This window comes from Pelophylax lessonae (genome assembly GCF_965119305.1).
Source record: "Pelophylax lessonae genome assembly, chromosome: 6".
NCBI lineage: Eukaryota > Metazoa > Chordata > Amphibia > Anura > Ranidae > Pelophylax > Pelophylax lessonae.
The window spans coordinates 283,124,279-283,146,678 of record NC_138773.1 but is presented as its reverse complement, the minus strand read 5'-3'; positions in this window follow the sequence as shown (position 1 = coordinate 283,146,678).

The window sequence follows — 22,400 nt, the reverse complement described above, 5'->3', positions numbered from 1 at the left end:
GGGGTGCAGTGAACACAATCTTTGGGGGGTACAGTGAACACAATCTTTTTGGGGTGCAGTGAACACAATCTTTGTGGGGTGCAGTGAACACAATCTTTTTGGGGTGGAGTGAACAAAATCATTTTTGGGGTGCAGTGAACAACATCCTTTTTGGGGTGCAGTGATCAAAATCCTTTTTGGGGTGCAGTGAACACAATCTTTTTGGGGTGCAGTGAACAAAATCCTTTGTGGGGTGCAGTGAACAGAATCTTTGTGGGGTGCAGTGAACACAATCTTTGGGGGGGTACAGTGAACACAATCTTTTTGGGGTGCAGTGAACACAATCTTTGTGGGGTACAGTGAACAGAATCTTTGTGGGGTGCAGTGAACACAATCTTTGGGGGGTACAGTGAACACAATCTTTTTGGGGTGCAGTGAACACAATCTTTGGGGGGTACAGTGAACACAATCTTTTTGGGGTGCAGTGAACACAATCTTTGTGGGGTGCAGTGAACACAATCTTTGGGGGGGTACAGTGAACACAATCTTTTTGGGGTGCAGTGAACAACATCCTTTTAGGGTGCAGTGAACACAATCTTTGTGGGGTGCAGTGAACAACATCCTTTTAGGGTGCAGTGAACACAATCTTTGTGGGGTACAGTGAACAGAATCTTTGTGGGGTGCAGTGAACACAATCTTTGGGGGGTACAGTGAACACAATCTTTGTGAGGTGCAGTGAACACAATCTTTGTGGGGTGCAGTGAACTCAATCTTTGTGGGGTACAGTGAACACAATCTCATACTTCTGAAGATTTGAGGGTGCTGCCTGTTCCATACTCCCCCTACTCCTCATCTAGCCTTTTAGGGGTACAAACAATAGTAATTGGGGCCTAGTGTGGTTGTGTACGTGTGATATACATACACTTTTTTTGGATCATATTTTCTATTCCGCTATTTAATCAAAAACCTTTGGGGATCAGTTAAATTGGGGGATAGTCTGTGTTGGTACGTGTGAGAGAGATCCACCTTTCCAAGTTGTTGGGGTTCATCTCATACTTCTGAAGGTTTGAGGGTGCTGCCTGTTCCATACTCCCCCTACTCCTAGCCTTTTAGGGGTACAAACAATAGTAATTGGGGCCTAGTGTGGTTGTGTACGTGTGATATACATACACTTTTTTTGGATCATATTTTCTATTCCGCTATTTAATCAAAAACCTTTGGGGATCAGTTAAATTGGGGGATAGTCTGTGTTGGTACGTGTGAGAGAGATCCACCTTTCCAAGTTGTTGGGGTTCATCTCATACTTCTGAAGGTTTGAGGGTGCTGCCTGTTCCATACCCCCCCTACTCCTCATCTAGCCTTTTAGGGGTACAAACAATAGTAATTGGGGCCTAGTGTGGTTGTGTACGTGTGATATACATACACTTTTTTTGGATCATATTTTCTATTCCGCTATTTAATCAAAAACCTTTGGGGATCAGTTAAATTGGGGGATAGTCTGTGTTGGTACGTGTGAGAGAGATCCACCTTTCCAAGTTTTTGGGGTTCATCTCATACTTCTGAAGATTTGAGGGTGCTGCCTGTTCCATACCCCCCCTACTCCTCATCTAGCCTTTTAGGGGTACAAACAATAGTAATTGGGGCCTAGTGTGGTTGTGTACGTGTGATATACATACACTTTTTTTGGATCATATTTTCTATTCCGCTATTTAATCAAAAACCTTTGGGGATCAGTTAAATTGGGGGATAGTCTGTGTTGGTACGTGTGAGAGAGATCCACCTTTCCAAGTTGTTGGGGTTCATCTCATACTTCTGAAGGTTTGAGGGTGCTGCCTGTTCCATACTCCCCCTACTCCTAGCCTTTTAGGGGTACAAACAATAGTAATTGGGGCCTAGTGTGGTTGTGTACGTGTGATATACATACACTTTTTTTGGATCATATTTTCTATTCCGCTATTTAATCAAAAACCTTTGGGGATCAGTTAAATTGGGGGATAGTCTGTGTTGGTACGTGTGAGAGAGATCCACCTTTCCAAGTTGTTGGGGTTCATCTCATACTTCTGAAGGTTTGAGGGTGCTGCCTGTTCCATACCCCCCCTACTCCTCATCTAGCCTTTTAGGGGTACAAACAATAGTAATTGGGGCCTAGTGTGGTTGTGTACGTGTGATATACATACACTTTTTTTGGATCATATTTTCTATTCCGCTATTTAATCAAAAACCTTTGGGGATCAGTTAAATTGGGGGATAGTCTGTGTTGGTACGTGTGAGAGAGATCCACCTTTCCAAGTTGTTGGGGTTCATCTCATACTTCTGAAGGTTTGAGGGTGCTGCCTGTTCCATACCCCCCCTACTCCTCATCTAGCCTTTTAGGGGTACAAACAATAGTAATTGGGGCCTAGTGTGGTTGTGTACGTGTGATATACATACACTTTTTTTGGATCATATTTTCTATTCCGCTATTTAATCAAAAACCTTTGGGGATCAGTTAAATTGGGGGATAGTCTGTGTTGGTACGTGTGAGAGAGATCCACCTTTCCAAGTTTTTGGGGTTCATCTCATACTTCTGAAGATTTGAGGGTGCTGCCTGTTCCATACCCCCCCTACTCCTCATCTAGCCTTTTAGGGGTACAAACAATAGTAATTGGGGCCTAGTGTGGTTGTGTACGTGTGATATACATACACTTTTTTTGGATCATATTTTCTATTCCGCTATTTAATCAAAAACCTTTGGGGATCAGTTAAATTGGGGGATAGTCTGTGTTGGTACGTGTGAGAGAGATCCACCTTTCCAAGTTGTTGGGGTTCATCTCATACTTCTGAAGGTTTGAGGGTGCTGCCTGTTCCATACTCCCCCTACTCCTAGCCTTTTAGGGGTACAAACAATAGTAATTGGGGCCTAGTGTGGTTGTGTACGTGTGATATACATACACTTTTTTTGGATCATATTTTCTATTCCGCTATTTAATCAAAAACCTTTGGGGATCAGTTAAATTGGGGGATAGTCTGTGTTGGTACGTGTGAGAGAGATCCACCTTTCCAAGTTGTTGGGGTTCATCTCATACTTCTGAAGGTTTGAGGGTGCTGCCTGTTCCATACCCCCCCTACTCCTCATCTAGCCTTTTAGGGGTACAAACAATAGTAATTGGGGCCTAGTGTGGTTGTGTACGTGTGATATACATACACTTTTTTTGGATCATATTTTCTATTCCGCTATTTAATCAAAAACCTTTGGGGATCAGTTAAATTGGGGGATAGTCTGTGTTGGTACGTGTGAGAGAGATCCACCTTTCCAAGTTGTTGGGGTTCATCTCATACTTCTGAAGGTTTGAGGGTGCTGCCTGTTCCATACCCCCCCTACTCCTCATCTAGCCTTTTAGGGGTACAAACAATAGTAATTGGGGCCTAGTGTGGTTGTGTACGTGTGATATACATACACTTTTTTTGGATCATATTTTCTATTCCGCTATTTAATCAAAAACCTTTGGGGATCAGTTAAATTGGGGGATAGTCTGTGTTGGTACGTGTGAGAGAGATCCACCTTTCCAAGTTTTTGGGGTTCATCTCATACTTCTGAAGATTTGAGGGTGCTGCCTGTTCCATACCCCCCCTACTCCTCATCTAGCCTTTTAGGGGTACAAACAATAGTAATTGGGGCCTAGTGTGGTTGTGTACGTGTGATATACATACACTTTTTTTGGATCATATTTTCTATTCCGCTATTTAATCAAAAACCTTTGGGGATCAGTTAAATTGGGGGATAGTCTGTGTTGGTACGTGTGAGAGAGATCCACCTTTCCAAGTTGTTGGGGTTCATCTCATACTTCTGAAGGTTTGAGGGTGCTGCCTGTTCCATACTCCCCCTACTCCTAGCCTTTTAGGGGTACAAACAATAGTAATTGGGGCCTAGTGTGGTTGTGTACGTGTGATATACATACACTTTCTTTGGATCATATTTTCTATTCCGCTATTTAATCAAAAACCTTTGGGGATCAGTTAAATTGGGGGATAGTCTGTGTTGGTACGTGTGAGAGAGATCCACCTTTCCAAGTTGTTGGGGTTCATCTCATACTTCTGAAGGTTTGAGGGTGCTGCCTGTTCCATACTCCCCCTACTCCTAGCCTTTTAGTGGTACAAACAATAGTAATTGGGGCCTAGTGTGGTTGTGTACGTGTGATATACATACACTTTTTTTGGATCATATTTTCTATTCCGCTATTTAATCAAAAACCTTTGGGGATCAGTTAAATTGGGGGATAGTCTGTGTTGGTACGTGTGAGAGAGATCCACCTTTCCAAGTTGTTGGGGTTCATCTCATACTTCTGAAGGTTTGAGGGTGCTGCCTGTTCCATACCCCCCCCTACTCCTCATCTAGCCTTTTAGGGGTACAAACAATAGTAATTGGGGCCTAGTGTGGTTGTGTACGTGTGATATACATACACTTTTTTTGGATCATATTTTCTATTCCGCTATTTAATCAAAAACCTTTGGGGATCAGTTAAATTGGGGGATAGTCTGTGTTGGTACGTGTGAGAGAGATCCACCTTTCCAAGTTGTTGGGGTTCATCTCATACTTCTGAAGGTTTGAGGGTGCTGCCTGTTCCATACCCCCCCTACTCCTCATCTAGCCTTTTAGGGGTACAAACAATAGTAATTGGGGCCTAGTGTGGTTGTGTACGTGTGATATACATACACTTTTTTTGGATCATATTTTCTATTCCGCTATTTAATCAAAAACCTTTGGGGATCAGTTAAATTGGGGGATAGTCTGTGTTGGTACGTGTGAGAGAGATCCACCTTTCCAAGTTGTTGGGGTTCATCTCATACTTCTGAAGGTTTGAGGGTGCTGCCTGTTCCATACTCCCCCTACTCCTAGCCTTTTAGGGGTACAAACAATAGTAATTGGGGCCTAGTGTGGTTGTGTACGTGTGATATACATACACTTTTTTTGGATCATATTTTCTATTCCGCTATTTAATCAAAAACCTTTGGGGATCAGTTAAATTGGGGGATAGTCTGTGTTGGTACGTGTGAGAGAGATCCACCTTTCCAAGTTGTTGGGGTTCATCTCATACTTCTGAAGGTTTGAGGGTGCTGCCTGTTCCATACTCCCCCTACTCCTAGCCTTTTAGGGGTACAAACAATAGTAATTGGGGCCTAGTGTGGTTGTGTACGTGTGATATACATACACTTTTTTTGGATCATATTTTCTATTCCGCTATTTAATCAAAAACCTTTGGGGATCAGTTAAATTGGGGGATAGTCTGTGTTGGTACGTGTGAGAGAGATCCACCTTTCCAAGTTGTTGGGGTTCATCTCATACTTCTGAAGGTTTGAGGGTGCTGCCTGTTCCATACCCCCCCTACTCCTCATCTAGCCTTTTAGGGGTACAAACAATAGTAATTGGGGCCTAGTGTGGTTGTGTACGTGTGATATACATACACTTTTTTTGGATCATATTTTCTATTCCGCTATTTAATCAAAAACCTTTGGGGATCAGTTAAATTGGGGGATAGTCTGTGTTGGTACGTGTGAGAGAGATCCACCTTTCCAAGTTGTTGGGGTTCATCTCATACTTCTGAAGGTTTGAGGGTGCTGCCTGTTCCATACTCCCCCTACTCCTAGCCTTTTAGGGGTACAAACAATAGTAATTGGGGCCTAGTGTGGTTGTGTACGTGTGATATACATACACTTTTTTTGGATCATATTTTCTATTCCGCTATTTAATCAAAAACCTTTGGGGATCAGTTAAATTGGGGGATAGTCTGTGTTGGTACGTGTGAGAGAGATCCACCTTTCCAAGTTGTTGGGGTTCATCTCATACTTCTGAAGGTTTGAGGGTGCTGCCTGTTCCATACCCCCCCTACTCCTCATCTAGCCTTTTAGGGGTACAAACAATAGTAATTGGGGCCTAGTGTGGTTGTGTACGTGTGATATACATACACTTTTTTTGGATCATATTTTCTATTCCGCTATTTAATCAAAAACCTTTGGGGATCAGTTAAATTGGGGGATAGTCTGTGTTGGTACGTGTGAGAGAGATCCACCTTTCCAAGTTGTTGGGGTTCATCTCATACTTCTGAAGGTTTGAGGGTGCTGCCTGTTCCATACCCCCCCTACTCCTCATCTAGCCTTTTAGGGGTACAAACAATAGTAATTGGGGCCTAGTGTGGTTGTGTACGTGTGATATACATACACTTTTTTTGGATCATATTTTCTATTCCGCTATTTAATCAAAAACCTTTGGGGATCAGTTAAATTGGGGGATAGTCTGTGTTGGTACGTGTGAGAGAGATCCACCTTTCCAAGTTTTTGGGGTTCATCTCATACTTCTGAAGATTTGAGGGTGCTGCCTGTTCCATACCCCCCCTACTCCTCATCTAGCCTTTTAGGGGTACAAACAATAGTAATTGGGGCCTAGTGTGGTTGTGTACGTGTGATATACATACACTTTTTTTGGATCATATTTTCTATTCCGCTATTTAATCAAAAACCTTTGGGGATCAGTTAAATTGGGGGATAGTCTGTGTTGGTACGTGTGAGAGAGATCCACCTTTCCAAGTTGTTGGGGTTCATCTCATACTTCTGAAGGTTTGAGGGTGCTGCCTGTTCCATACTCCCCCTACTCCTAGCCTTTTAGGGGTACAAACAATAGTAATTGGGGCCTAGTGTGGTTGTGTACGTGTGATATACATACACTTTTTTTGGATCATATTTTCTATTCCGCTATTTAATCTAAAACCTTTGGGGATCAGTTAAATTGGGGGATAGTCTGTGTTGGTACGTGTGAGAGAGATCCACCTTTCCAAGTTGTTGGGGTTCATCTCATACTTCTGAAGGTTTGAGGGTGCTGCCTGTTCCATACTCCCCCTACTCCTAGCCTTTTAGGGGTACAAACAATAGTAAATGGGGCCTAGTGTGGTTGTGTACGTGTGATATACATACACTTTTTTTGGATCATATTTTCTATTCCGCTATTTAATCAAAAACCTTTGGGGATCAGTTAAATTGGGGGATAGTCTGTGTTGGTACGTGTGAGAGAGATCCACCTTTCCAAGTTGTTGGGGTTCATCTCATACTTCTGAAGGTTTGAGGGTGCTGCCTGTTCCATACCCCCCCTACTCCTCATCTAGCCTTTTAGGGGTACAAACAATAGTAATTGGGGCCTAGTGTGGTTGTGTACGTGTGATATACATACACTTTTTTTGGATCATATTTTCTATTCCGCTATTTAATCAAAAACCTTTGGGGATCAGTTAAATTGGGGGATAGTCTGTGTTGGTACGTGTGAGAGAGATCCACCTTTCCAAGTTGTTGGGGTTCATCTCATACTTCTGAAGGTTTGAGGGTGCTGCCTGTTCCATACCCCCCCTACTCCTCATCTAGCCTTTTAGGGGTACAAACAATAGTAATTGGGGCCTAGTGTGGTTGTGTACGTGTGATATACATACACTTTTTTTGGATCATATTTTCTATTCCGCTATTTAATCAAAAACCTTTGGGGATCAGTTAAATTGGGGGATAGTCTGTGTTGGTACGTGTGAGAGAGATCCACCTTTCCAAGTTGTTGGGGTTCATCTCATACTTCTGAAGATTTGAGGGTGCTGCCTGTTCCATACTCCCCCTACTCCTCATCTAGCCTTTTAGGGGTACAAACAATAGTAATTGGGGCCCAGTGTGGTTGTGTACGTGTGATATACATACACTTTTTTTGGATCATATTTTCTATTCCGCTATTTAATTTAACTGGGCCTCCATGCGAGACCTGTGTGCCTTGTTGCGCTGTTTTGAGTACTCCACCAACATGGCCAGTGGCAATGACGCCGTTCTCAGCTTAACTATCCCACTTCTATGCCTCCTTGAAAAAACAATTCGGGCGATGATGGAAGAGGATGTGGCACAGGATGAGGAGGAGGAGGAGGATGAAGAGGTAACATTTCCAAGGCTTTCAGGGCAGTCATTCGCAAGGGGCTCCGAGGGTGGGTTCCTGCACACGCAAACGCCAGGGACGCAATTGTCCAGCAGGGGCACAGTTCTGGAGGATGAGGAGGATGAGGAGGAGGAGGAGATGGAACCATGTTCACAGCAGGGTGGCACCCAGGCCAGCTCATGGCCATCACTGGTGCGTGGCTGGGGGGATACAGAGGACACGGACGATACACCTCCCACAGAGGACAGCCTTTTGTCGCCTCTGGGCAGCCTGGCACACATGAGCGATTACATGCTGCAGTGTCTCCACAACGACCGCCGAGTTGCCCACATTCTAACTTGTGCTGATTACTGGGTGGCCACGCTGCTGGATCCCCGTTACAAGGACAACGTACCGTCCTTAATTCACTCACTGGAGCGCGATCGCAAGATGCGCGAGTACAAGCGCACGCTGGTAGACGCCATGCTGCTGGCATTCCCATCTGACAGCGGGGCCACAGTGGAAGCACAAGGCAGAGGAGGAGGAGGAGGAGGTCGCCAACGCAACCAGGGCACCGCCAGCACCTCAGAAGGCAGGGTTAGCATGGCCGAAATGTGGAAAAGCTTTGTCAGCACGCCACAACAAACAGCAGCACCAGCAGCTCAGATGGAACGTCTTAGCAGGAGGCAGCATTTTACCAACATGGTGGAGCAGTATGTGTGCACACGCCTACATGTAGTGAATGACGGGTCTGCCCCCTTCAACTTCTGGGTCTCCAAATTGGGCACATGGCCTGAGCTTGCCCTTTACGCCTTGGAGGTGCTGGCGTGCCCTGCAGCCAGTGTATTATCTGAACGGGTATTTAGCACGGCTGGGGGCGTTATAACAGACAAGCGCAGCCGCCTGTCCAGAGACAATGTGGACAAGCTCACGTTCATTAAAATGAACCAGGCATGGATCCCACGGGACTTTTCCGTACCTTATGCAGAATAGCAATGGATACCGACCTTACCCACCCATTGTTCCATTTTTGCTCTTTCTCACTCTTTTGGGGTGTACCCTCATTTAAAATTTTTGAAAAGAAGCAGTGTTGGCTACCTCGTCCTCCTCCTCAGGGCCAGATTAATGTAGGGGCTATTGGAGCTGCAGCTCCAGGCCCCTACCTTTTATATAGGCCCCGGGTTGGCCATATTCACTGTTACCGCTCTTCTGTCACTTGTAAACACAGAAGTCTGGCTTCTATGCTCGCTTCCCCAGGCAGCACCCTCAGAACCTCCCCACACAGCGTGAAGGCCGGACAAGGAGGGACAGTTGGCGATGCATGAATGTGTTTATGGGCTTCAGAGACAGCATCCCATGTTGAATTAGGCATGCATGGCTGCACCCTTCCTCCTCTGGGTGCATGGCAAGGCACGGCCCTTAAGGCCCTTCAAAATCCTCAGCACCAAGCCCATGATGCTGTTAATCCGGCCCTGGTCCTCCTCCACCGCCGCTTCCACCTACACCGCCCATAGGTGTGCGCAGCCTATTGCATTAAGGTGTGCACCCCAAAGTTGAAATACACATGCATGTGTTTGCCAGCAGGGAGAGTAATGTATCGGGGCCATGTACCTGTAGGCAAGGAGAAATAGAGCAGAGCAGGTCCCAGGGAGATCTTTCCCATCTCCTCACTGGCAATGCTATGTGCCCTAGGTGATTAGGGTGTGCCCAGGCACACCCAGCACACCCTGTGCGCACGCCTATGTCACCGCCACATCCACCACCACCTCAACCTCCCTCCTACTCCATATGGGCCTCGTCCTTCAGAGATGAAGAAGAACATTGTTTTATTTTTCTGTTTTTTTTTGTTGTTTTAAGTTATTTCCCTATCCACATTTGTTTGCAGAGCACTTGCCATGCTCTTAATTACGTTTTGCTGCCATTTGCAGCACTCTAGCCCTTTCCTTTGGTGTTTTAGAGCCATTTTAGTGCCTTAAAGTTCGGGTCCCCATTGACTTCAATGGGGTTCGGTGTCCGGGAAAAGTTCGGTAAAAGTCCGGGACACGGACCCGGACTTTTTTTTAAAGTTCGGCCGAACCCGTCGAACACGGACATCTAGGTGTCCGCTCAACCCTAGTGGTTATATTAAAATCCCTTTTGGAGATACGGGCTGCCACCTTACTAGTACAACAAAGAGGTCCCTTCAGCAGAAAATATATTTGAAGGTGTAAAGAGTAATGCTGCACTTGGTGGAAGAATCACAATCTTTTATTGAACATGAGAAATGTACAAATTGATCCAGCGCATTTTGGGAGAATTGCATCCCCTTCTTCGGGGCTGCTGGTATGCACAAACGGTGGGCTGCGGAGTGATACCTTTCTAGTAGAAGCAGCAAATGTCGGCTTTCCAATGCAGAGGCAGCTTGAAGAAGGGGGATGCAATTTGTTGGTTTGATTTGTACATTTTTTTACGTGTAAATAAAGACTAGGATTCTCCCACCAGGTTTAGCATTACTCCGGACCCCGGGCGCTCCTTCTTCCCCTTCAGCCAATCAGAGGAAGCCTTGTATTAACAGATAAAATACAAGGCTTTCTGTGACTGGCTGATCAGCACTCAGCCTGAATCTATTTCAATTAAAATTAAAGTTAACTTTATTCAGAAGACCCGATCCATCACTTAAATAGGCAGTTTTTTGTGTTTTTCCGCTGCCTCACTGGCATCTGTAGTTTCTGAATCTTTTACCTTGGCTAAATATGCAGATCAGGAAAGTCAGAGAGAAGGCAGAAGCCATTATCTGCCTTCTTATTACAAAACAGTGACTGAAAGCAGCAAAAGAAGAATTTCAGAATGACCTTCAACCTATGAACATGCTAGCTGCTTGGCTGTGATGCGAATCCTTTTGCTTTATTACAGTGAATCGTTAACCTGCATCAACAAGTATGCAGATTACAACATCTGAGTTTTTTCTGACTTTTCTGATGTGCATATTTGTTTCAGATCAGTGACTTAAAGCTACTGATGTCAGAGACTGCCAGGGAACTAGCATTTTCAGAAGGTGGGCAGCAATAGCAGCTTTCATAGTCCTTATTTCAGAACTGACAATCTGCACATTTGTTCAGGGTCAGCAATTCAGAAAATATAGAAAGACTGCAAGATTCTCTGTTAACCACTGGAGGTCACTGCTTTCTTCAGCAGCAGAACCAGCATTCTGCAATGTTACCTTACTGTATTTTGCTTATATACAGTGCCTTGCGAAAGTATTCGCCCCCCTTGAACTTTGCGACCTTTTGCCACATTTCAGGCTTCAAACATAAAGATATAAAACTGTAATTTTTTTAACAACAAGTGGGACACAATCATGAAGTGGAATGAAATGTATTGGATATTTCAAACTTTGTTAACAAATAAAAAACTGAGAAATTGAGCGTGCAAAATTATTTAGCCCATTTACTTTCAGTGCAGCAAACTCTCTCCAGAAGTTCAGTGAGGATCTCTGAATGATCCAATGTTGACCTAAATGACTAATGATGATAAATAGAATCCACCTGTGTGTAATCAAGTCTCCGTATAAATGCACCTGCACTGTGATAGTCTCAGAGGTCCATTTATAGTGCAGAGAGCATCATGAAGAACAAGGAACACACCAGGCAGGCCCGAGATACTGTTGTGGAGAAGTTTAAAGCCGGATTTGGATACAAAAAGATTTCCCAAGCTTTAAACATCCCAAGGAGCACTGTGCAAGCGATAATATTGAAATGGAAGGAGTATCAGACCACTGCAAATCTACGAAGACCTGGCCGTCCCTCTAAACTTTCAGCTCATACAAGGAGAAGACTGATCAGAGATGCAGCCAAGATCCATGATCACTCTGGATGAACTGCAGAGATCTACAGCTGAGGTGGGAGACTCTGTCCATAGGACAACAATCAGTTGTATACTGCACAAATCTGGCCTTTATGGAAGAGTGGTAAGAAGAAAGCCATTTCTTAACCACTTGCCGACCGCCGCACGCCGATCTACGTCGGCGGTCAGCCCCTCACAGGCAAAGTGACGTAGGGCTACGTCACTAGCTTGTGAGGCTCTAGGGAGCGAGCGCGCGCCGCCGGAGGCGCGCTCCCGCGTGGTCACGGACCCCCCCGCGCGTGTGACCGGCGGACCCGATGTCCGCCGGCCACTCTGCGATCGGCGGGGGAGAGGGAGAAAGTCAGGCAGCTTGTGTAAACAAGCTGCCTGTCATTCTCCCCTCTGTATGAGAGCTGATCATATGGATCTACTATGTAGATCCGTTGATCACTCTGCATACAGCTGAAGCCACAGCCAATCACAGTAAGAATCACGCCCCTAGGGACACACACAGCCCCTCCCTCTCAAATAAAGTTAACCCCTTCACTACCAGTGTATTTTTACAGTAACAGTGCATATATATAGCACTGATTACTGTAGAAATGTCACTGGTAACCCCAAAAGTGTCAAAAATGTCAGTCAAGGGTCCGATCTGTCCGCCCCAATGTCGCAGTACCGCAAAAAAAATCGCAGATCGCCGCCATTACGCGTTAAAAAAAAAAACAACAAAAATCTTTCCCTTAGTCAGTAAACGCAATAACTTTTGCGCAAACCAATCAAAATACGCTTTTTGCGATTTTTTTTACCAAACATAGGTAGCATAAAACAAATTGGCCGAAAATGTTAAAAAATTTTGATTTTTACATTTTTTTTGGGGGGAATTTCATATAAAAAAAAGGGAAAAATATTGCTATTTTTGCAAAATTGACGCTCTTTTTTTGTTTATAGCGCGTGATCAAAAAATCGCACAGGTGATCAAATACCGCCAAAAGAAAGCTCTGTTTGTGGGAAAAAAAGGACGCCAAATTCGTTTAGGTACAGCGTCGCACGACCGCGCAATTGTCCGTTAAAGTCACGCAGTGCCGAATCGCAAAATACCCCCTGGTCGTTTAGCAGCCAAATCCTCCGGGGCTTAAGTGGTTAAAGATATCCATAAAAAGTGTTGTTTAAAGTGTCGCCCAAACTCCATGCATGTAGCGCCCAAACTCCATGCACATAGTGCTACTGGTGAGAACTAAACCAAGGATCACAGTGCTGTCAGATGATGATTTTCCTTGCCTTTCTTCATCTAGAGAACAATGGTGGTCATGGGAGAAAAACATTCTGCCTTAAAGTAGAAGTATTATTATTATTATTATTATTTAAGGTACTTATATAGCGCTGTCAATTTACGCAGCGCTTTACATATACATTGTACATTCACATCAGTCCATGCCCTCAAGGAGCTTACAATCTAAGCTTCCTAACTCACTTTCATACACAGTAGGGCCAATTTTTTATACAGGATCGAATTAACCTACCAACATGTCTTTGGAGTGTGGGAGGAAACCGGAGTACCCGGAGGAAACCCACGCAGGCACAGGGAGAACACGCAAACTCCAGGCAGGTAGTGTCGTGGTTGGGATTTAAACCAGCAACCCTCTTGCTGCTAGGTGAAAGTGCTAACCCCTACACTACTGTGCCACCCGTAAGTATCATAAAAAAGCCATTTTAAAAAATGCTTGATTTTTTCCAGCAACTTCCTGCATGCACTACAGTGATGGCCAAATCTGACTTCTGATGCGTGACAACAGTGGACCATGCCTGTATAGTGTGTGCTGAAACAGTCTCTTGTGGTCTCCATTGGAAGCTCATGTCACAGGGTGACATTGGAGTTTGGGAGAACAATTGGGAGATGGGGGCAGAGTGTTGTCACCCTAAATCCGGAAGGGCCTTGGCATGGACCTCTATAGCAGGGTCCTCAGATATTATTCTAATAAAAGTTGCAGATTTAAAAGAATTGACTATGCAAATGGAGAACCTTTGGCAAAAACTTTGCAGATTCATCTCTAGAAATAAGGGTCAATCTATAATGTAGTGCTTAGTCGTTTTCTTTTGTATACTTGCCACTATCTTCATCCCAGTCCCTGGGACACTGTCCCCTCCAGCCACACCCCACCAATATCATACTGTCCTTCCAGTCAGTCTCCCTAAGATCACATCCACTTTTTGGGTGGTCCTGCTCAGATCATACCCATTTTCTGGAGAGTTCTGACCCTAATTATGTGGCAACAGCCTACGCTTGGCCATGATTCCCCCCAGTTTTACCCTTACTTGAGTTACAGAGCATGCTCAGTAATTCAAAGACTCGTGATGATGTGTTCTCGGGACACAGCCTGGGGATACGGCATCATTAGGACAGAGCACCTACATGCAAGACTGTCCAGGCAAATTGGCCATTTTGGGAAAGTTTGTATTTTTTTTTTAATTCAGCCACAACAGTCACAAAAGCCAATATTTATAGAAACTGTTAACCCAGCCCCCCTCACTATAAAAGGATGGGCACACAACAGCCTTATTATTGCTGGAAAATACCGCATTATGTCCACTATATGGAGGTAGCAAATATAAGAAAATATGACCACATGACCACATTTAGGAAATAATATTGATCTAAAGTGTCTGGAATGGCTTTTGGAGGGGACTCCATACCAGAGCCGAAGCGTGAATTTTGGGGAGATCCCCGTGCCTTTTTTTAATTCTTGCTGTAGGATGTATTACAGCAAAATTAAAGTGATTTACAAAGATAAAAAAAAACAATTTTAAGTTGCCAGTAAATGACATTTCACTGACGGCGTCTTTATTTTTTGGTTAAAAAAGTCATGAAAACCTCCCTAAACGGCCCCCAAAATACTTGCTGGGCCTTTAATGGCACTTTTCCACTGCAAGTACCGGCTAGTACCGGCTCGGCTCTACTCGGCCCTGCTTGGCCCGGTTTGCTTTTCCACTGCGGTACCGCATGGTATAGTGTCGGAACGGTTCGGTACGGTACGGTATAGGTTTGCTTTTCCACTAAAGTAGTACTAAAGTTAAGTGGGTGGGATAACAACGGGGTGGGTGTGATTCTCTGACCAATCAGTGGCTAGTAGTGACTGCATGCAAAGGATTGTGGGATATGGTACCAGTTTGGTACCTGTTGGAACCACAATCGAGTAGGTACTGTTTTTTCAGAGCCATACCGTACCGTACCGTTCGGTTCCATGCAGTGGAAAAGCAAACCTATACCGTACCGTACCGAACCGTTCCGACCCTATACCATGCGGTACCGCAGTGGAAAAGCACAAAAGCGTGCCAAGCCGGTACGGTTCTATGCAGTGGAAAAGCGCCATAAGGGTCTGGTAAGTATTTGGGGGGATTCCATGTTTTTTTCAAAGAAAAAGAAGTTGGAAGTGAGCTGTCATTTATTTTCATTGAAATCAAGAATGTGCTGGGCTATAAATAGTGATTGTGATGTCACCAAATTACACCATTAACCACTTGCCGACCGCCGCACGACTATCTACGTCGGCGGTCAGCCCCTCACAGGCAAACTAACGTAGGGCTACGTTTCTTGCTTGTGAGGGTCTAGGGAGCGAGCGCGCGCCGCCGGAGGCGCGCTCCCGCTCCCGCGTGGTCACGGACCCCCCCGCGCGTGTGACCAGCGGACCCGATGTCCGCCGGCCACTCGGCGATCGGCGGGGGAGAGGGAGAATGTCAGGCAGCTTGTGTAAACCATCCACCTGTCATTCTCCTCGCTGTAAAGACACTGATCACATGGATCTACTATGTAGATCCATTGATCAGTGTCCTTACAGCTCAAGCCACAGCCAATCACAGTAGAAAGCACGCCCCTAGGGACACACACAGCCCCTCCCTCCCAAATAAAGTTAACCCCTTCACTACCAGTGTATTTTTACAGTAACAGTGCATATATATAGCACTGATTACTGTAGAAATGTCACTGGTAACCCCAAAAGTGTCAAAAATGTCAGTCAAGGGTCCGATCTGTCCGCCGCAATGTCGCAGTACCGCAAAAAAATCGCAGATCGCCGCCATTACGCGTTAAAAAAAAACAACAAAAATGACAAAAATCTTTCCCTTTGTTAGTAAACGCGATAACTTTTGCGCAAACCAATCAAAATACGCTTTTTGCGATTTTTTTTACCAAACATAGGTAGCATAAAACAAATTGGCCGAAAATGTTAAAAAATTTTGATTTTTACATTTTTTTGGGGGAATTTAAAAAAATGTGAAAAATATTGCTATTTTTGCAAAATTGACGCTATTTTTTTGTTTATAGCGCGTGATCAAAAAATCGCACAGGTGATCAAATACCACCAAAAGAAAGCTCTATTTGTGGGAAAAAAAGGACGCCAAATTTGTTTAGGTACAGCGTCGCACGACCGCGCAATTGTCCGTTAAAGTCACGCAGTGCAGAATCGCAAAATACCCCCTGGTCGGAATGGGGGTAAAATCTTCCGGGGCTTAAGTGGTTAATGTGCAATGAATACATAAAATCATAAATTATCTCATATACTATAAATCAAATAATCCGTGAAAAAAAGGAGAAGAAATAAACAAAAAGGATTTTTAAATCCAAAAAAAGTCCACAATGAAATGGTGTATAGATAAAAAAATATATAAAATCAGCCACAAGTCCCAGTGATGATTAAATCCACACGACACTTGAGAGATGGAAGAAACACCAATGTGCAAGTCACCAAGTGATTGAATAAGATGGCAGCTTACCAGAGTAAGTGGGTCACTCAAATCAATGAGTTGACCTATATGAGCTGTTTGGTTGTAATACCAGGACCGGCCACTGAGTGTCACCTCACCGACTCAAAAAAGATATCCATATATTAGAGACAGGGAAAAATATTGACAGGGACATAGCGTAACTCCGCATATAAAATCAATTTATTGTGTTTAAAAAGCAAGTATCACACTCACATTAAGGCTGAATGTCACAAGCATGAACAAAGTAAACCGCATCAGGAATGAGCGAACATCTCCCTCAGTGTAATGAAAAACTTCGGAGTCGGCTGTTGGGGGCGTGGTTGCGTCACGTCTGACTCACCCGACCGGTTTCGTCATACGCTTGACGTCATCAGGGGCGTGACATTTTCATTGACATTTTGTTTTGACAGCTCATCTATTGCAATGGGCTGCATGGGAAAAAGGTAAGGCAGGAGTAACTTTAAACAATCTTGCCACACCAAATTGCACAGAACTACAGTACAATGTGAATTGGTGGCCGAAAACAAGCCGTGTTTGCTAGATTGATATGGGGTGGCATTAACAATTATTGGCCCCCATGTGCTTCTAGCAAGGACAGCGCATATCTGTGCGGTGAGGGAAATGCACACAGAAGCGTGACTTTCCTGCACCCCATCCTGGTGTGAACAGCTCAAGGCCCCTTTCATACGAAGGGTTCTGAATGGGTCCGCCTGTCTGTTTTTCAGGTGGACCCAATCAGGAGCGGCGGGTATAAACTCCAATCCGATCCAATCCGCCAAGAACAAGCAGAAGGGTATCCATTCCCCTCCGTCTGGGTGGATTGGATTGGGGAGAGTCGGGTGTAAATGGACTGCCCATAGAGGAGAGCAGGCTGTGTCCATGTCCACTCCGCATAAGTGGATTGGGCACAGACCTGTCATATGCCTGCACAGCGGGGGATCAGGGGACTAACCCCCGGCTGAGTAAGTGGATTGGCGGAGGAGTCCAAAAAGAAAATGTAGAAACCATCTTAAAATGGGACTATTTATGTAAACTGATGTAGCTATTAGATTTAATATGCAATGCAAAAATTTAGATGATGACTAAATAGAAAGAATTCACTCCACCCCACTGCAAAGTTCACAAACTTCAAGCAAGATTTGCAAAACTATTGGTGAATCAAACCCAATAAGATTCACTCATCCTTTAAACTGGGTATACACCTCTGAATTGAAATATTGCCAAAGCATATCCCTCTATAGTGTGTGCCTGTCTCAATCCAGACCCCTAAGTGTCCTTTTTTTCTACTGCCTCATTCCTCTGCTATCTACATGAGTCAATTCTGATAAGTTTTCCTGGCACCAAGAGAAAAAAGGTGACAGGGGAGGGATCTCCAGCACACAGCCTGTGATTGACAGCTTCAGCTCTCTTCCTGTGTGCTGTGCAAAAAAGGATATGTCTCTTCCCTCCAATCCGCTCTCACTGAGGTTGGCAGAGTGTAACTTCAGCTATCTGCCCCCTACTTTCTGAAATTTCAGTCAAGCTGTATAGATTCTGCACTCTGAACGCACGTAGAAAAGAGAAGACTGCAGAGAAACAGGAGCACCGTATGTAGGAGGATTTACTTCATCGCTGTGTATCACCTGAGGCCGGTCACTTCACTGGGTATATGGAAGGATTTACAACCACTTTAACCACTTGACCTCCAAAAGATTTACCCCCCCCCCTTCATGACCAGCCCATTTTTTGCGGCTAACTTAACTGACAATTGCGGAGTCATGCAAAACTGTACCCAAACAAAATGTATGTCCTTTTTTCCCACATATAGAGCTTTCTTTTGGTGGTATTTCATCACCATTGCCTTTTTTATTTTTTGCGCTATAAACAAAAAAATTCCAACAATTTTGAAAAAAAAAAAAATACTTTCTTCTATAAAACATATCCAATTAAAAAATGTAAAAAACATTTAATTTCTTGATAAAGTTATGTATTCTGCTACGTTTTTTTGGTAAAAAAAAAAAATCCCAAGTGTATATTGATTGGTTTAAGCAAAATGGATAGCGTCTAACAACTATTTTAATTATATTGGATATTTTTTTTTTTTTTTTTTTACTAGTAATGGCGGCAATCAGCGACTGCGGCATTGCGGTGGGCATTCAGACACCGTACTAATGACACTGGCTGGGAAGGGGTTAAACATCTAGAGGGATCAAAGAGTTAAATGCGTGCCTAGCTTGTGTTTTGGTGTACTGTAGGAGGTGCTTTTACTAAGGGAAGTAATGGATTTTATTCCCTGCTTTGTGGGGGGGGGGGGGGAAATCCATTATTTCCCCACTGATAGGTCTGGGTTCTGCCCTGGTAACCTAGACAAGGTTATTTAGTCAGCAAGCAGTTAAGGTGACTCTTAAAATGATATTAATATGGTAAAGCTTATAAGAATTTAAGTGATTGGGTTCACATCTCTTAGAAAAGTGTCTGTGATATCCGAAACTTTAAGTTAGGGTGTTCAATAATAGCTGGAATCTGATTGGCTGTTATGGGAAATGTGAACTTTTTTTTTATGGATCCATGGGGTTCTGCATGAGCTCTATATGGCCAGCTTTTGAATGGAGCTCATAGCACAAACGGCCAGACCGCCAGAGCACATCCACAGCACATAAAACATTTATACCTGAAAGTTCAGAAAACAATGCTGAGTTCTGTTTGTCTCCAGCCTGGAACCTTCGCTCTCATGAAATATTTATGTGGCCCCAGCATAATTTCATCTGGAAAAGTTAATCTTATTCTGTTACTTTAAAGAAAAAATTGGTAAACAAGTCCAACCCTAATTTATTTCCCAAATGAGCTCTAAAAACCCGATTTACCGATGAGTAAATTTTTCCATTAAGTGGATATATAATAATTTAATAGTCTTAGCATAGCACTTTTCACTAAAGAAAATTAACTAATTCATTATTGCTTATAATTTGCTGAGGCATTGCTGCCATATTTGTAAAATCAGCAGGTTCTAAGGAGTGTTAAAAAAAAAAAAAAAAAAAAAAAAAAAAGAATTTCAAATGTTCATTTTCATTTTACTAAATCAAATGAAATTGCAATTACTTAGCTCCCTCTAGTGTCCAATCGGAGAAGTGACAGGCTTTTTTTTTTATTTTTTATTTTTTTATGCTTGCAGTGAATCAAACTAATGGGTGACTTTAGTAAAGGGAATCTGTCAATCTGAAGACCTGTTTGAGAAGCTTTTACTGGAAGCGGACATTCTCTGTCTAATAACAAAAGACAGCGCTTGAAAAATTACCAATGATGAAACCCTAAGGGGTTTATATCAGTGTTACAAAAAATACATATATAAACATATATGATTGATGAAACAAAGTGCACTAGTGCTTCAATAAATCCATAATTAGTGTGATTTTTGACTGGTGCAATAGTGCTGAAAATAGTATGTGCAATAAATATAATAGAAAGTGCTGAAAATAGCCCAGTATGATGTGCAATAAATATAATAGAAAGTGCTGAAAATAGTCCAATATAATGTGCAATAAATATAATAGAAAGTGCTGAAAATAGTCCAATATAATGTGCAATAAATATAATGGAAAGTGCTGAAAATAGTCCAATATAATGTGCAATAAATATAATGGAAAGTGCTGAAAATAGTCCAATATAACGTGCAATAAATATAATAGAAAGTGCTGAAAATAGTCCAATATAATGTGCAATAAATATAATAGAAAGTGCTGAAAGTAGTCCAATATAATGTGCAATAAATATAATAGAAAGTGCTGAAAAGAGTCCAATATAATGTGCAATAAATATAATAGAAAGTGCTGAAAATAGTCCAATATAACGTGCAATAAATATAATAGAAAGTGCTGAAAATAATCCAATATAATGTGCAATAAATATAATAGAAAGTGCTGAAAGTAGTCCAATATAATGTGCAATAAATATAATAGAAAGTGCTGAAAATAGTCTAATATAATGTGCAATAAATATAATAGAAAGTGCTAAAAAGAGTCCAATATAATGTGCAGTAAATATAATAGAAAGTGCTGAAAATAGTCCAATATAATGTGCAATAAATATAATAGAAAGTGCTAAAAAGAGTCCAATATAATGTGCAGTAAATATAATAGAAAGTGCTGAAAATAGTCCAATATAACGTGCAATAAATATAATAGAAAGTGCTGAAAATAGTCCAATATAATGTGCAATAAATATAATAGAAAGTGCTGAAAATAGTCCAATATAATGTGCAATAAATATAATAGAAAGTGCTGAAAATAGTCCAATATAATGTGCAATAAATATAATGGAAAGTGCTGAAAATAGTCCAATATAACGTGCAATAAATATAATGGAAAGTGCTGAAAATAGTCCAATATAACGTGCAATAAATATAATAGAAAGTGCTGAAAATAGCCCAATATGATGTGCAATAAATATAATAGAAAGTGCTGAAAATAGTCCAATATAATGTGCAATAAATATAATAGAAAGTGCTAAAAATAGTCTAATATAATGTGTAATAAATATAATAGAAAGTGCTGAAAATAGTCCAATATAATGTGCAATAAATATAATAGAAAGTGCTGAAAATAGTCCAATATAATGTGCAATAAATATAATAGAAAGTGCTGAAAAGAATCCAATATAATGTGCAATAAATATAATAGAAAGTGCTGAAAATAGTCCAATATAACGTGCAATAAATATAATAGAAAGTGCTGAAAATAATCCAATATAATGTGCAATAAATATAATAGAAAGTGCTGAAAGTAGTCCAATATAATGTGCAATAAATATAATAGAAAGTGCTGAAAATAGTCCAATATAATGTGCAATAAATATAATAGAAAGTGCTGAAAATAGTCCAATATAATGTGCAATAAATATAATAGAAAGTGCTGAAAATAGTCCAATATAATGTGCAATAAATATAATAGAAAGTGCTGAAAATAGTCCAATATAATGTGCAATAAATATAATAGAAAGTGCTGAAAATAGTCCAATATAATGTGCAATAAATATAATAGAAAGTGCTGAAAATAGTCCAATATAATGTGCAATAAATATAATAGAAAGTGCTGAAAATAGTCCAATATAATGTGCAATAAATATAATGGAAAGTGCTAAAATCAAAAGTGCTGTTGTGCTCCAGATCGCTATCAGTGCAAAGGTTTCTCGATCCCCTCTGGCACCCTACTTACCAGAAGCAATGGACCCTCGCAGAGGGTAAAAATGGACTTTGATAGAGATCCACAGAAAATCTCCTCCAAGTGAACACTTTAGGACCCTTTAATATAAGTTTCTCTGGGCAGCTCAAAGAAAATAAATGTTCAACATAATGAAGTCTGCATAAAAAGATTCTTATTCCCACTTAATAATTGTACTTACAGAGTATAATAAAAGGCACGCATTAAGGAATCAGTCCCGCGGACCGATAACAGGAATACTTCCAGGAACGCACACCTGTTATCGGTCCTTGGGACTGATTACTTTATGTATTCCATATATGTTTATATATATATTTTTTGTAACACTGATATATACACCTGAGCGTTTCATCATTGGTAATTTTGCAAGCGCTGACTTTTGTCATTAAGTTTTATCTGAATTTTTACTTGGTTAACAGCAGTTGCATTATTTATATAATATTTTTTATCACTAATTATTCACTATTGATTTAGCGCAGATTTTAATTATTTAGATTAGGACATTCTCTGCTGTTTGGCCTACAATTTCTTATCAGATTTGGCATGTTATATAAAACAAAGCTTAAATATGTTGATGGTCACCGACCTGGAAGTAGCACGTGATCTTGGAACCAAAGAACTCCATTGCATTCATTGCAGGCCTTTCCCTCAGGAATTTTTTTTAAGGAAACAAATTTAGGTTAAAAAAAATGTTAAATGTTTTGATAACAAACAAGAAGTAAAGTGACACTAAATGC